Here is a 7,820-nt window from a genome sequence, read left to right as displayed (position 1 = left end):
TAAAGACCTCCAGGGATGGTGACTCAACCACTTCCCTGGGCAGCCCATTTCAATGCCTAAATTTGCCTTAACAGTGCCTTCCTACATAAACAATGCCTTGTTTATGTATTTTACGAGACTGGAAAGAACTGGGTATCTCCAGAGGGTGATTCATTTCATCACTGGGATTGATGCCCCATTTAGCAGACAGAGCATGCAGTAGTCCTTAACCCTATAAAGTTCCTCTCATGCATATATTACTACTGCTATCAGTGGGAGAGCTTGAAGACCTTTCCAGATGCATCATACATTGAAGGATCTGGGTCTTGTGTAAGCAGTGCTTCTTTAGCATTTACAAATTGATGTACCTCTTTTCTCCCTCTTCTTGCTAGGAATAATAGGCTCTATCTTGCAAAAACGTTCTGCTTGCCAGGTTTCACTGCACAGCTAAAGTAAGGCTAGCAGAGCTAGGAAAACACTACAAATAACCACTAGATGTAGTGAAAACTGTTTGCACCTGTTCTCATTTATAATCATTGCATTCACTTAGCTGAAACCAGACAATGCCAACAAAGAAAGAGGTAAGCATTTTTGTTCTTCTGTAATCATCTTTAGAGCATATTATTTCCTTTTCTACCTGTCTAAGAGGCAATTTGGGAAGAAAAACCTGTCTGAAGAGAGACCAGGCTGACCGGTTGGCCCAACTTGAACACATAGATGTGATGTGGGAGCATAATGGAGAACAAATTACAGCCAAGTGGGCTGCCAGGCATGCTGGGAGGGATCAAACTTACTACTGGGGCAGAAAATGCAGATTTGATTTATCTTGGGAAGCCACAATGCCAACAGTATTTGTGGAATAATACGGCAGAAACCGAGTGATGAAGCGGCATGCACGATGGGAGAGGTACATGTCTGGAGAAGCGTGGTGCAGCAGCTTGCATTGGCCCTCTGGGTTCCAACAAAGCCAGCAGGTGCTCCAGGCTCACAGCAGGCACAGCTGTCATCATGGTGACTGGGAGGTTTCTGCTGGGAAAGGAAACTGGAGTAGCACCCTAGGAGGAATAAGCAAAGATATCTGTCACTGTGGAATACCACTTGAGCTACACTGAGATACTGAAAGTCCTTTCAAAAATAAAATCACCCAAGAATGAGCTGAAGACAGTGGAAAAGAGTGGGTACATCGTGTTCTCTATCACCTCCGGGCAGACGGAAGGATAGAACGGTACAATAGCTTGCTTAAAGCCATGCTTATGTTGCCTGGAGAAAGGGAATCTCAAGGGTTGCACGCCTCACCTCCAGGAAGCTGTGTGACTAATCAGTACAAAGCCAAGAAACTGTCATCGTGAGTGCCATCATTTTCTGCCCTGCAGAAAACCTTATACCCCTGGATGAAAAAGTACCAGTCAGCTGCATGAACACTGGGATGGGGAGGTGAGTTTGTCTCTCTCCCCCCTGCAGCTGTTGAAATACCAAAGGAGATCAAGTTCTAGCCTCTATTTCAACAGGGTAAATTTCCTTAGCGTGTAAACCCGCTCTTGTTTCCTGGAGGAGCACATACTTTGCATGACTGTACTGGCTTGTGTGTGTATGTTTAGTCAGAGTGGATGTAATAAATGGCTGAAATGGGACCAGTTGTCAACGAGATTATAAAATGTGTAAAACTGCTGTTGCCTGAGAAGTGTGTCAGCTGCTCTCTCCCGAGGAGATAGAAACAGCAATTTTACAAAGTGTGTATTTAAGCTAAAAATAGCTTTTTCTACTTGGTCGCTAATTCCTATGGGAAGCACTATTTCTGGGAGTGTTTAGTATATGTTCTGTACTCACTGGAGCTATTTCTTGTGTCCTGGTTTGACTAGATCATGCTTTCTCTTAACACAGCAGGCAAAATCAAGGTACAGGAGTACTGATAAAGGAGAAGTACTAAATTTTGCTGTTTCAAATGTCCAAAGAAATAGATACATATCCACAGAGATCTGCTCAACTGGATTATGTTTCGGAGAAAACGATGGAAATTATGGCATTTATATGAGACCTTTCTGAATTTCTATACAAGGTAAATTTGAGACAACGTATGTCCCTTGCATGCTCGGAAGCTGTGTTTCTTATGTAGATGCACAACTGTGAGCGTATTCTTTTAAAGAGCCATCAGTTCATCCCCATGGTCAAAAGATAGGTCTAGAAGTTATGTTCATCCTTGGGAAATAGCTTACCTGTCATAAAGACTTGGTAAGGTTAACAACCTCAGTTACGGTTCTCAGATTAGGTTTCTTACATATAAACCATGTAGGACTTTGTTCTAGTTCTGGCCGTGAATTCCCAATGTTACTGTATTTACAATTTCCTAAAAATCTTGCTTCTTAGAAAACCTGGAGGTGTTAGGAAGATGAATTTTCAATTTGAACATAATGACAAAAGTAAGGGAAATAAAAAGTGAAAGATGAAGAGATGAAAAGATCCAGAAACATGTAATGAATTGAAGAGCAGCACAGGTATCTTCTGGAGTGAATGAGTTGATCAAGTGGAAGCCTTTGTGCTTTCCAGAGTTGACATATTTCTTGTTTTCCGTTTTAAACTGTCACATTTTTGGCTTTATACTGTCTACCCCATTACTCCAGGTGGCAGATTAGGCCAGAGTGATGGAAAGCACTGAAGAAGTAGCTCACCTGAAGCTGAGCACAGTAATACAGGGTTTAACAGTCCAAGCCAGATTTACAGCAGCCCATAGTAGTGTAGTGCTGTAATTAATGGGAGACAGCGGTGTCAGCACTGTGTGAAAGTTCAGTGAAGTCTGACTGTAGCTGTGAGAAAATCCAATTTCTGTAGAAATATTCTGTGCTATAAATGTTTGTGGTGAGAAGGCGATAGACAGTGACGGTACTTGGGAGTGAAAAACCTCCCTTCCTTTGGTTTTCAAGCTTGATTCTGAAACATGGCTGAACGTGTCTGTCATCTTCATATCTCACCCAGATGATGAAAACTGTGCAGGAAGTCTGCTGACTTCTGTCTATAGCATGAATTAACAAACTGTAATTCTGTTCCAGGAAAAAGGATTCTGAGGAGGCTGAAGTGAGGGGAGCTGTGATGAGGCTGTAAGTTCAGAAGTCATCCTTTTGTTTGCATGGCGTCTTAAGACCCAATCAAAATGACCTTATGGATGTTTATAAGTTAGCATTAGGTGCAGACAAGTCCCCAAAGTCCCCTAAATATACCTGTTGCAATGATTATTAATTTAAACAACAGGTATACAGTGAGCTTGCAGTGAAACTAAGGTATCGTGTATAGCTGTGGGATCTGCAGCCCATCTTCTCTACCCTGAAGTCTACAGAAAGTGGCCTTTGCCTTTCCCATGGTACATCAGGGTCTGCACAGAATTACATGCAGAGCCTGAGCTGTTTCCCTGCTTTCATCAAAGCTGAAGGCAGAGCTCTCCAACGGGCTTTCACAGTCGGGCACCAGAGGCTGATGTGAAAGGATACCGGGGGAGGGTGGTTTGCATCGGCAATGTGCTGTACTCATCTGATAGCTCAGCTTCTCTCTCACCCCTCTCTAGTACCTCTGCTCTGCTTCGGTATTTCTTTAGTGAAATATCTAAGAGGATATTTCTCAGAGCAGCAGAGCAGCTTTTTGTTCAGAGTGGCAGTTTATCACTTAAGAAGTAGATAATGTAGGTAGCACTAACTGAAATCAATCTCACAAAATGATCTGTTGTGACATTTACATGGTAAGTTTGCTGAAACAGATAAGTTACATCAAGAAAAAGGTTGGAGCTGAAACCTTGACACAAAATACACACACAGACATAAAAAATCTGAAAAAAAAAAAAAGTTAAAAAGGTAGTTGTTAATCTATACCCAGCCCCAGTTTGTTTGTGATTTTCAGCCACTGAGGCTTTGATGCTGCATATCAGAAACATGGGGAGAAAGGCAAAATCAAAAAGCAGTATTTTTACAACCAGTCAGACCCATTTCAGAGCACATTCTCAAGGCAGACATTGCTGCCTATGTCACCCAGTGCAGGTTGTAGAGATGGCTGCAAAATGCAGCTATGAGATGCTTACTGCCTTGTGCTGCTTTTCAAACAGGTTGAAGCTGAGAGCACTGTTCAATTATCCTCCATTTGCTGAACAGAGCGTGGCTGGAAAACAAAGCAAAACCAAGAAACCATAAATGCCAGATCTGGTAAAAATCTATTTCTGCGTTTTTTCATGCTATTCTCTGTTTTCTTATACCTGTGTGGGCGTATCACAATTTGCCATTGGTTCTGAGCCTTTTTTTTTTTTTTTTAATTGCAAATTTACTGTTGGCACGTTGCTTAAGTGTTTGGCTGCACTATTGATGCTGTGTGATGTGGGGATGGCGGAGTCAGCAAAGCAGAAAAGCTAATTTGTCCCTTGCGCATGGGGACCATCTCCGGGTAGATCTGTGTGGTGCTGGCAGAGTTGTCTCCTTCTAAGGATAAGGAGAGAGTTTTATTTTCTAGGGCTGCTCATACATCCCCTTCTGTCAATATTATGGGAAGTAAGTGAATATTTCTCAGCAGTGAGAAGATGAATTCCAGCTTGCTGCTCTTGAGGAGAGTGTGTGAGGATTCCCGGAAGAGGTTGGTTCAATTACAAAGGTTGGAACTGAAACTAATCATTTATTTAGCAGGGAACAGAGCATTTTTGCTAAGATAGTTTCATATGCATTCCAACGGGGGCTTGGGCTCCTCAGGCTCCTTTTTTAAGTAAGATGTTGAACGATGAAATCCATTGCAATTGAGATTTATCCTGATTAATTGTCATGGTGCTTAGGAAGTTGTCCTCTAATAAAGCAGCTGTCCCTGTTGGCTCTGGACTTCCCTGTTCACAGAGCACTGTAGCTGTCTTGGTGTTCTGCTTCTCGTAGCCACAGTGATGGCAACAGCTTCATTTATGAAAGATCAGATTTGCTTCCAGAAATATTTGAAGTCAACAGTTAAATTCAGAAACACAAAACATGAGTAATCACGCACAGGCACTCAGAGTGGAGTGAGAATTGAAGAATCATAGTCAATCCTATGAAAATATCCCTGGTTTCTGGCAAAATCCTTAGCTATATCTATTATGATGTTTATTCTGATGGAATTTTTAAAAGTATGCTTATAGATGTTTGTAAATACTCTCATGTGGTTATCCAGAACTGCTTGAAACACGTTATCGAGGTGTCCTGACCAAATCAGCAGTTAAGATTCTTTGAACCCCATAATACAGTGATTTCTTTACAGAAGAATATGCTTACACTGTCAGAATCCTCAGATGAGCTTTTGTTTTGGGTCCACAACTCTAAAAGTGTTTCTGAAGAAGTTCAGTCACGTGAGTACCACAGGAGAAGCCTGCCTGGGAGTAGCTCTCCTGCAGAAGCAGAGAGTAATTGTCATCTTGATTGGAAACTTAGTGGGTTTTACTCGGAGCATTGAAGAAATGTTCTCTGTTGATTCCTGAGTGCTTTCCCAGAATGAGGAATATTATACTGATCTGTGTTTTTTTGCTGTTGTTGTTGTTGTTTGTTTTGTTTTGTTGTTTGGTTTTCTTTTTGTTGCTGTTGCTTTCTTTTCTTTCTGCGTTATCTGTATCCCCCCCCCACCTTCTTCCTTTTGGATGGGCAAGTATATGTCTGTGTGTTGCCTGTGGAGCAGAGCCACTCTTCCACCTGGTCAGGTAATTCATTAGATGTGCCTCAGTTTCCCTTGGGTGATGTGCAAAAAAGGGATAAAAACACAGATGCTTGCAGATCCTAAAAGTGCCAGCAGCCATAATACTTCAGAGAGAGTAAATATTTCCCCCGATTCATTGCAGGTATTTTTTGCTCTGCAGACTGAGTCTGTGTTGGCAGAAGGAGCCCACAGTCAGCGTGCACAGCCAGCTGTCCCTCAACACCTGGGACCAGAAGGTCCCCATAGCTTGAGGAGGGACGAAGATGAGCTGTGAGGTAGTGGGGAGCAAGCAGGAGAACAAATCCTTGCTGCAAATACAGTTAGTTTTTCTACCCTTAAGCCGAGTGGTAAGATAAAAGACCCTGCTCAGCTACCCTTGTTCAAGAGGCATTTGGATAATGCCCTGAATGTGCTTTAATTTCTGGTTATTTGTTAAGTGGCCTGGCAGTGGGACTCGATGATTTTTGTAGATCCCTTCCAACTGAACTATCCTATCCTAGTCTATTCCTTACATTTTTTCAGCTGCTGTCACCAACTGAAGCACCAGATGTCTGCACTGAACAGAAAAATTAAATATAGCCTCCAGAAAAGCAGTTGGGAAAGGAAAGGAGAACCAAGAGGCAGGGAGGGGAAGTGCAAAGGACCTCAAAGGGCCTGGAAAGTGAGGTTCATCAAGTTCCAGATAGCCTTTGTGTAGGATGTGGTAGTGGTGGTAGACATTTGGCATCAGTATTAGGAGGTACTGGTTGTGTGATTTACCCTGGCGGATGGAGCATTGTGCTCCCCCAGTCTTCAAGGTCTGGAGTTAACCTCCACCTCTGACCTTTGGGGCCTATAGGCACACACATATGTTTAAAAAATTTCTAAATGAACTGCATGAATGAAAAGGTAAAATATAATTTAATTACAATCTTACATATACTTCTGTCAGTACTGCTGTAAGAAATGCTCTCAAATTCGTTGAGTTAAAGAAATAGACAGCTCCCCCACACTGTCAATTAAAAAGTTCCAGTCCAAATGCTTTTTTGTTTTTGTTTTTGTTTTTATGTTTGTGCTATCTCTGCTTCTGTGACCTCCTGTAGGACACAGATAGACAGCTGTTTGTTTATTCACATGGGTCCAGCAAGACATTTTTACCATATGTTCCTCTTGCTTATTTCTGTTTTTCTTTTTTTTTTTTTTTTTTTTTTTTATTTAAGGCTAACAGGCCTGTCACATCACAGAGGAAGAAAAACCATGCATGGTCATATGGTCATAAGCAAGAGTCAGTTTGTCCAGATAAAGGGATGGAGTTGGGCAGCAGTGAAGAAGGCTGACATGGTAAGTACACGGTCATATACAGCCAAGCCATGGGAAAATACTATACATGTAATTCAGGACAGAAAAATGTTTAAGTGCGTGCCTGCCTAGTGCATTCAGTCTGAAAAAAATATGCCACCTCCCTAAATTCTGCTAGCCTTTTTTTTGCAGATGTAGTAGTTATGTTCTTTATGAGCTATAAGTTGTGATTTCTCTATTCCACTGTCTCACAGACATCTCAAATGTCATGTCTCTATCTCCCTTGTCACATGCAAGCCTACCTCTGATTCTAGCTCCCCATTTTTCTGGTCCCTGTAATTGACATTTATCTTTCTATGCTGTCTTATTAGGCTTGGGATTTGTTTTCCTAGCTTTCAGGTGCCTTTCTGCAGTGCCCTGGTCACGTTAACCACAGAAGGGCACCTAGCCACATGTGTGAGATTGTAAGCCATGTTCAGAGCACCACGTGCTGAATTGCCTTGCTGGATAAAGACAGGGCAGAGCCACTCACAGAACTCAGTTACTTCCTACTTTTTTTTTTTTTTTTTTTTTTTTTTCTTTTTAGCATACTCAGCTTCCTCTACGAATCTCAAGTTACGTTCTCCCAGCCTGGAAATAAAACTAGCTTTCTTGTTTTTTTTTACTGTTGCTTATAAATGCCTCAGGGCTGGCAAGGTACGGTATATTGTCTCTTAGTTCTGCACTGAACTGCCCTCAGTGACTATATATTTATTGTTTGTTTCCTTTTCTTAGAAACGTTAACACAAAAAAAGACTCTGTCTGCTCAAGGGAACACAGAGAGGCTGAATGAAGAATTTGAATGGGAAAGATTGTTCTGTAGACTATTTTGTGAGATAGAGAAGTTG

General features: G+C 41.8%; 1 protein-coding gene across 1 annotated transcript in view; it reads left to right on the top strand.

The window, feature by feature from the left end:
- Positions 1-6,914: 6,914 nt before the first annotated feature.
- PRKG2 (protein kinase cGMP-dependent 2) overlaps positions 6,915-7,820 on the top strand; it is a 37,927-nt gene continuing 37,021 nt past the window's right edge. Inside the window, exon 1 of the mRNA XM_032187169.1 lies at positions 6,915-6,975. The gene's annotated coding sequence lies outside the window, so the exon portion shown is untranslated. The remainder of the gene's footprint in view (positions 6,976-7,820) is intronic.

Source organism: Aythya fuligula, chromosome 4 (assembly GCF_009819795.1).
Source record: "Aythya fuligula isolate bAytFul2 chromosome 4, bAytFul2.pri, whole genome shotgun sequence".
Taxonomy (NCBI): Eukaryota; Metazoa; Chordata; class Aves; order Anseriformes; family Anatidae; genus Aythya; species Aythya fuligula.
This window is presented reverse-complemented; position numbering and strand designations above follow the sequence as displayed.